The 6,762-nt window shown below is 30.1% G+C and overlaps 1 long non-coding RNA gene across 2 annotated transcripts; it reads left to right on the top strand.

The window, feature by feature from the left end:
* Positions 1-1,054: 1,054 nt before the first annotated feature.
* On the top strand, positions 1,055-3,516 carry LOC115714479 (uncharacterized). Of its 2 annotated transcripts, XR_004011052.2 has the most exons (4): positions 1,055-1,438; positions 1,560-1,664; positions 1,750-2,313; positions 2,498-3,516. It is a non-coding gene; the product is annotated as an uncharacterized LOC115714479 (long non-coding RNA). The 2 variants fall into 2 exon arrangements; XR_004011051.2 differs by having other exon boundaries at positions 1,061-1,438; positions 1,750-3,516.
* Positions 3,517-6,762: the final 3,246 nt, after the last annotated feature.

Raw genomic sequence — 6,762 nt, forward strand, 5'->3', positions numbered from 1 at the left:
TCAGACCTCTCTGCCTCCACCTGCTGCTCCACCGTGGCTGCCTCCTCTTGCTGGTGCCTTCAAGCTTAATGTTGACGCAGCTGTCGACTGCTCAAATAACTTCACGGGGGTAGGGGCTGTCATTCGAACTTCTACTGGTTCGGTTGTGGCTGCACTTTCCAAGCGTTTAGTGGGCAATTTCAAGTCATATGAAATGGAAGCTTTGGCCATTTTCCATAGTCTCAACTGGGCCATACAACAGCAACTACCATTGTCCAACGTTGAAACTGATGCTCTTATGGTGGCTACAGCTTTGCAAGCTCCCTTCAATTCAAAGTCTGCTTTTAATGATATACTTGTAGACATCTCTTGTCTTTTATCCTTTTTCCCAAATGTAACTGTATCACATGTCAAACGCTCTGCTAATCAGGCGGCTCATGGTTTGGCAAAGTTTGCATTAGGGGTGGATGAGACTTGTTTTTGGTTTGAGGATATCCCTCAACCTATTTACTCTGTTATTGTAGATGAACTCTCTGTTTAATTTATAATAACAAGTATTTTCACTCAAAAAAAAAAAAAAAGTTTCTTATAAACTATAAGTTACAAAAAAAAAAAAATATAATTTATATTATTTTAAATGATTTTTATATATAAATTTATAAAAAAAATAATTAAAAATATATAAAAATAAAAATTTTATATAACATAATTTTTTATATTAATTTATGATTATAATAAACTAAATTATATCATTCTCATTATTAAATCTTAAAAATTAAAGTTTAGAAAAAAAATACCTTACTTATCCTTTTTTTTTTAATTTTTTTTGAGAAAAATATCTTACTTATCCTTAAATTAATATTATTATAAAATAAATAAATTACCGGTCCAATTAATTAAATATCATGATACTTATTATTCATCGAATAATCTAGAACCCGATTCGCACGGGAAACCTATTCCAGGCTAAGGAAATACGAATACGCGTAACCAAACACATATTGGGCCCACCGCCAAACAATGGCACAGCTGTCGTGTTTGACAAAGTCCTCGCATCCAACGTGCTTCACGATTTTGCCACCGCCTTAATATTCTCAACTAACTACCAAAACAAATCGTAGCCGTTCATCTCACAAAAATCATTAATCGTGACCACCCGATTCTCAAAGCCCATTATAAAAGAAGACGAGGGCTCTGAAAAGATAATCATTCATTCTTAGCCTCTTCTTTATATATTTCTTCTCATCGCTTTCTTTCTCTTCAAATCTCAGATCTGTTAAGCATGGCTGGCCTTTCTTGCTTTTCTTCGTCTAATTCGATCGGATCTCGTTTCGATCTACGTTTTGGATGTTGTTTCTTATCGAATCAAAGATCTCACGACGTTGGATAGATTTGATTTGAGGTTATGAAGATTTGCACGAGGTCTCTACTTGATTCGATTTCAAGGCTTCCTTTTCTTGTAAGATTCTTGTTTAGATTATTAGCCGATCTTTGTATATTATATATAGATCTGCTTTCGTATTTGTTGTTTGTTCTATTTTTCTTTTATTGTTGTAAATAGTTTTCTATGTATCTTCTAGATCTGGAGGCTTGCTTATTGATTACGACGGTTTAATTCTTCAAATCGTTGATATTATTGGTCATGCACACCTAAAGCAGATCTTGCTGTGTATCCTTCCATGGAGGTAATATTTTTTCCTTATCATTCCTTTTTACGTTTCATAGCTATTAAATTTGAGTATTGATTTTTCGTTTTTTCTATGGGCTCAGATACGTGGTTGAGTCACCTGTTTTACAGCAGACGATTTTTCGATCAAAAGTCTTGCTGTTCTTCGTCTTACGACGTTCACGGAGCTGATCAGATTCGGATTTACTTACCAGGAATGGTGGTTTATCATATTTAGAGAGTTGTATCATCTTATTTTGATGGCGATACTGTACGGCATGTATTGGTGTTTTAGCAACAATATATTGAGATGTGCAGGGGGTTTGGGGTGATTTGGGATCTGGGTTTTTAGAAGGATGTATAAGATATCGGCACGGAAGGTTCCATGCGAGTCCTGAGTTCCGATTCATCTTTGTCATCCGACCTTTGCCATGACAGGTGCGCTTGCATGGCAGGTCAAAAATCTTAATAAAAAAGAAATAATTTTTTGGTTTGGGGAGAAGATCGCACGGGGTATTTGCCCGGGGTCTTCTCTCTGGTGTGTGTGCTCTGTGTCCTGCTCTTTTTTTCTTTCTTATTTTTGTTTACTCGCACTATGATTGCCCCACTTTACTACGCATCGAGACGAATAGGATTGAAGCTCGCATCCACAGAAACGCCAAGCAAAGGTATAATTTGCCCAATTTAATCTTATTCATTTACTTATTTTGCGCAAGAAAAAACAACGACAAATCAGTATGATTAGGATCCCCTCGTAGTAAGTACTCATGCATATTTGACTCTATCGAATCAGGCCAGATTTTCATAAAATTGCTTAGTTTATTGATTGGTATTTTTAACAATTGCTTGTAGTTATGCCAATTGCTTTATCTGGAGATTGCTGAAAACAGTTCTTTCTGAAAGGTAAATAAGATACTATTAAAATAAGTAGAAAATAGAAATTCATGATTTAGCTAACATTATTTTGCCGATTTCATACGATTTTAAAACACGGCTACGTTATAAAAATAATTTACATCATAGGTCTCCCGCACAGGTAAATTTTTGCAAACCTTTATGCCTATAATTACTGTCTTTAATCTAATAATCATATCGAGCCTGCAACTGACCTATAACTATGTATCAAATACTTTAAATTAACTGTAAACCATATTTTTAAGTGTTCATAATTATCAGTCTTGAATTCAATACAAGTTTGTATCAACGTTTTTGTGTTGCGTTGAAGGTTTTGTAAGTTATTTTGTAATATTTTGGCAACATGTAGTTGTACATGCTGGTCTCTTGTAAATTTTTAGATCCATCTATGGCTGCAAAGTCGAAGTTGTTCGATATGAAGCGGTCTCTACCCTATCCTTGTTTCAGCGAAGTTTGTTCAGAGTAATGAAGTTTATTTCCAGTTCTCCAATTGAGGTGATAAACGAATTGATTTAAGTGGACAAGATTATTATCCCAACCACCTATATATTTATAATCGTTATTACTAAAAGTAGTTTATTGGTTTATATTTTCATTATTAATATCGAGGGAGGTTTACAGCTGCACTGTTACTTCCATATTCAGTATATATTCCATATTCAGTATATATTAATACAGTATAGTCTAGTTATTCATATAATTATAATAAAGTCTTACATATAACAGAAGTTGAAGTTATACAAATATATATCATTCATTTTTTTTTCAGTATAGCTTTATATTTTAATTTGTTGCTTTCTATTTTACCGTATGTTGTTATTATAATGTTTGCAGATCTTGTTAGTGCTATAATTTCAATTTCTACTGTATTGGCTTGAATGTATCGAATGCTTGGCTGTATGAAGAAGTTTACTGTGCTTATGAATTTTAATTAATGAATTATATTTAATTTATTATTTTCTTTTGTTTCTATATTTCATTTTTTTGCTTTTCAATTTATTTTTTAAAATTCACATGTGTGATAATGATGAGGTTTTTTAGAAATTTTTTGTAAGTGTGGAGATCTCTAATCTAATTTCCGTGGTACTTCCGTTATCACATTTAGAAAAAGTTCTTTTAGCTTAAATTTTTGAAAATGAAAAAAATTGAAATAGTATGTGACGGAGATAACGAGACAGAAACGTCTAAAAAAATGTATTTTTATTGATCATGTTTATTAAACTTTTTCTAAGATACTATATTAAATAAGGTCTAATTTTATACGTAAATTTTTTGGTTTTTAAAATTGTTCTTAAACAAAAAAGTATATATTATACTTATCGAAGAAAATGTATTTCTAAAATAATCAAGTGTTCTAATTTATTTCGTTTTTGGTTGTGTGAAACTTTTTCTTCCAATCATCACCTGCCAAGAAACATTATGGTGTTTTAGTTTCTCTAATATAATACTGTTTTCACCTGGTTGGCCCTGCTAATGATAGATCTGTTAGCTCAAACGGTTAGAGCACTCGAAGCCTTCTTATTGGGTTTCGAGAGGATGGTGGTTCGAGTCCACCCTGATCTCTATTTTGTTTCCGCCTAATAAATGAAAATATCAAATTTTCCTAATAAAATTTTGTCGTGTAGAATCCAAATGTGAACAGCTCATATGAGAGTGGGTGCGTGGGCCCAAGTTGAAGTTTTTATGTGGCGGATATCTCATACTTTAAGAAAAGCATTTGTTGGTTCTTCACGTAACTCAATTTCTATTGGCTCAACAATCGGCCTTTCGAGTTGAGTAAAAGTCCTATCAGTGGTCCCTCCTTCCTTCCAATAAGATGTACTTTTGTTTTTTTGCTCACCTAAATTATTTCCCAAATTTTGGTTTCTAATCTTTTTTTATTTTATTATTGTAATTTTTTTTATTGTTATTACTTAATATTAATAATATTATAAATCTTAGCCTTCCTTGTGTTGTAAGTTGTTTTATCATTTTTAATCACATGTGCTATAACTAAGCTTTTGGTAAAGTAGAAATAAATAATTTCTTTTATACAAATAAAATACTTTTTTTCAATCAAATTCTTATTATCATCTTATTTTGAGAATATTTCCATTTTGACTATCTTTCTCAAAAAAAAAAAAAAACAAAAACAAAAACAAAAAAAAACTACTTTGAGAATCCTTTTCAAAAAAAAAAAAAAAAACTACTTTCAGAATAACTTAAGGCTCTCAATTCACAATTTTTTTTTAAAAAAACTATTCCTCTTTCAGCCTACTTTTGTTACTATATTATTATTATTATTAAATTTAATATTTAATTTTTTTTTAAATATTAAATTTAATTTTTATTGAAGCATATAATTAATCTCAAATATATATTTATGAAATGTATGAAAAACAATATATTGCTTATAAAAAAAATAAAAAGATTATAACAATATATTTTTAATACGAATGGATACAGAAAATGTAAATAATTTTTTCATAATTCATTTAGGTCAGATTATTATTAAATTTTATTTTGAATTCATAGTCCTATTTGCAAAACATATGGTCTTATTTATCTTTATCATTATTATATTTTATTAACTTTGGTTGATTAATGGCAGTGAAAGGTTAACATGGGTTTGATTGATTTTTTATAGAATAAATTGAGAAATATTTCTTTGTATCTATTTATTAAAAATACTTTTAATTTATGTTTTAATAAAATATACTTATTTTTGTAAGTAGATTGTTCGTGTATAAAATTAACATATAATTTATATTAATTTAAAAAATATAATAAAAACATTTTTGTAAATCGTAAAAATATATAAAAATAAAGATTAAAGTTAAAATAAATAAAGTAAAGTTCACTGTAATGTCCTCTTTTTCATGCAGGTTTACAAGCATGGGTCTTCACGTGGGCTGGGCTGCAATTGGAGAAAAGAGATGAGGGCAGAACAGCCAATCCAGAACTGCCATGTGTTAGTGTGGCTCTGGAGAACAAACAAGCGCCAAGTTGGCACTGTCAGCAAATAGAAAGGAGCCGTGTGGCGCTGACGGGGCAGGCAAGTCCCACTGGACCTGGGCTTGAAGGAGGCGGGTTGGGCCTGACTTGGCTTGGGCTCTTCTTGGGCTGCTCCTTTATTATGCTTAATTTTCTTTATTTTCAGATTTGCTACTTCTTTTCTTTCTCATTTTGCTTTTAGTTCTTTTCTCAGAAACAACACACCCTAATTCTTATATATTAACTAAATAGAATGAAAATCAAATATTTTTATAAAAATATTAATTAAAACTAAACTTATTTTATTATTTATAATAAATAAAAGTATATTTTTAACCGTAATTAAGATTTTATTTGATGAATAAATTTGAATGAAGATTAAATTTTATAAGAAAATGCTCACTAATCGTAAGACACCACCATAAAGTACCTAATAAAAATGCTCTTACTGTAATCATATATTAGCAAGATGAGTTGAGTCCATCCTTCAAAAAGAAATAATAGTCTTTCATTTATTACATTTTAAATACCTCTTTAAACTAACGACAACGTGGCTATAATAATATAGGATAATGCTTAGGTAGAGTCATGAAAAATGTATGTACTTACATTTTTTTCATTATGTGTCATTGTTTTATACCAATAATTACTCAATTCCTTTTATATTAATTTTTTTTTTTTAATAATTTCATGACCCTTAATAAAGAAAGTTACTATATTCAACAAATAATACCCGTAATAATTTATCTTTATCTTTTATTTTTATTTAGAAAATATACTATAATTTTGAGGATATGGGGAGACGAACTCTAGACATCTGACTAAGTATGGGAGCATATTCCTAATGTGCTAAATGCTTTTTAGTCTGATTTTGTTACTTAAATTGTATCTGAATATGTTCTGCTAGACCTTACCAAAAAAAAAAAAACAAAGAATATGCATGCTAAAAATATTTTCTAGGTCCGCCCATGCTGCCTGTCCTACATACAAAGAGATCCCTTAAGTTGTATGTTTCAATATATGAATAATAAGAGATTCCATATTAAGCTACATTATCAAAACTACCTAATTTAATTGTTGTCATATTCTCACTAACATGTAGTACATACATTGATATTATATATAGAATATATATGTAAATCAAACAATTGGTAGATACAATTTTACCTCTTCAACCATATTCACAAGAAACTTATGTGAAAATATTAAATTCTTGTAAATCATTTATG

This window comes from Cannabis sativa, chromosome 4 (assembly GCF_029168945.1).
Source record: "Cannabis sativa cultivar Pink pepper isolate KNU-18-1 chromosome 4, ASM2916894v1, whole genome shotgun sequence".
Taxonomy (NCBI): domain Eukaryota; kingdom Viridiplantae; phylum Streptophyta; class Magnoliopsida; order Rosales; family Cannabaceae; genus Cannabis; species Cannabis sativa.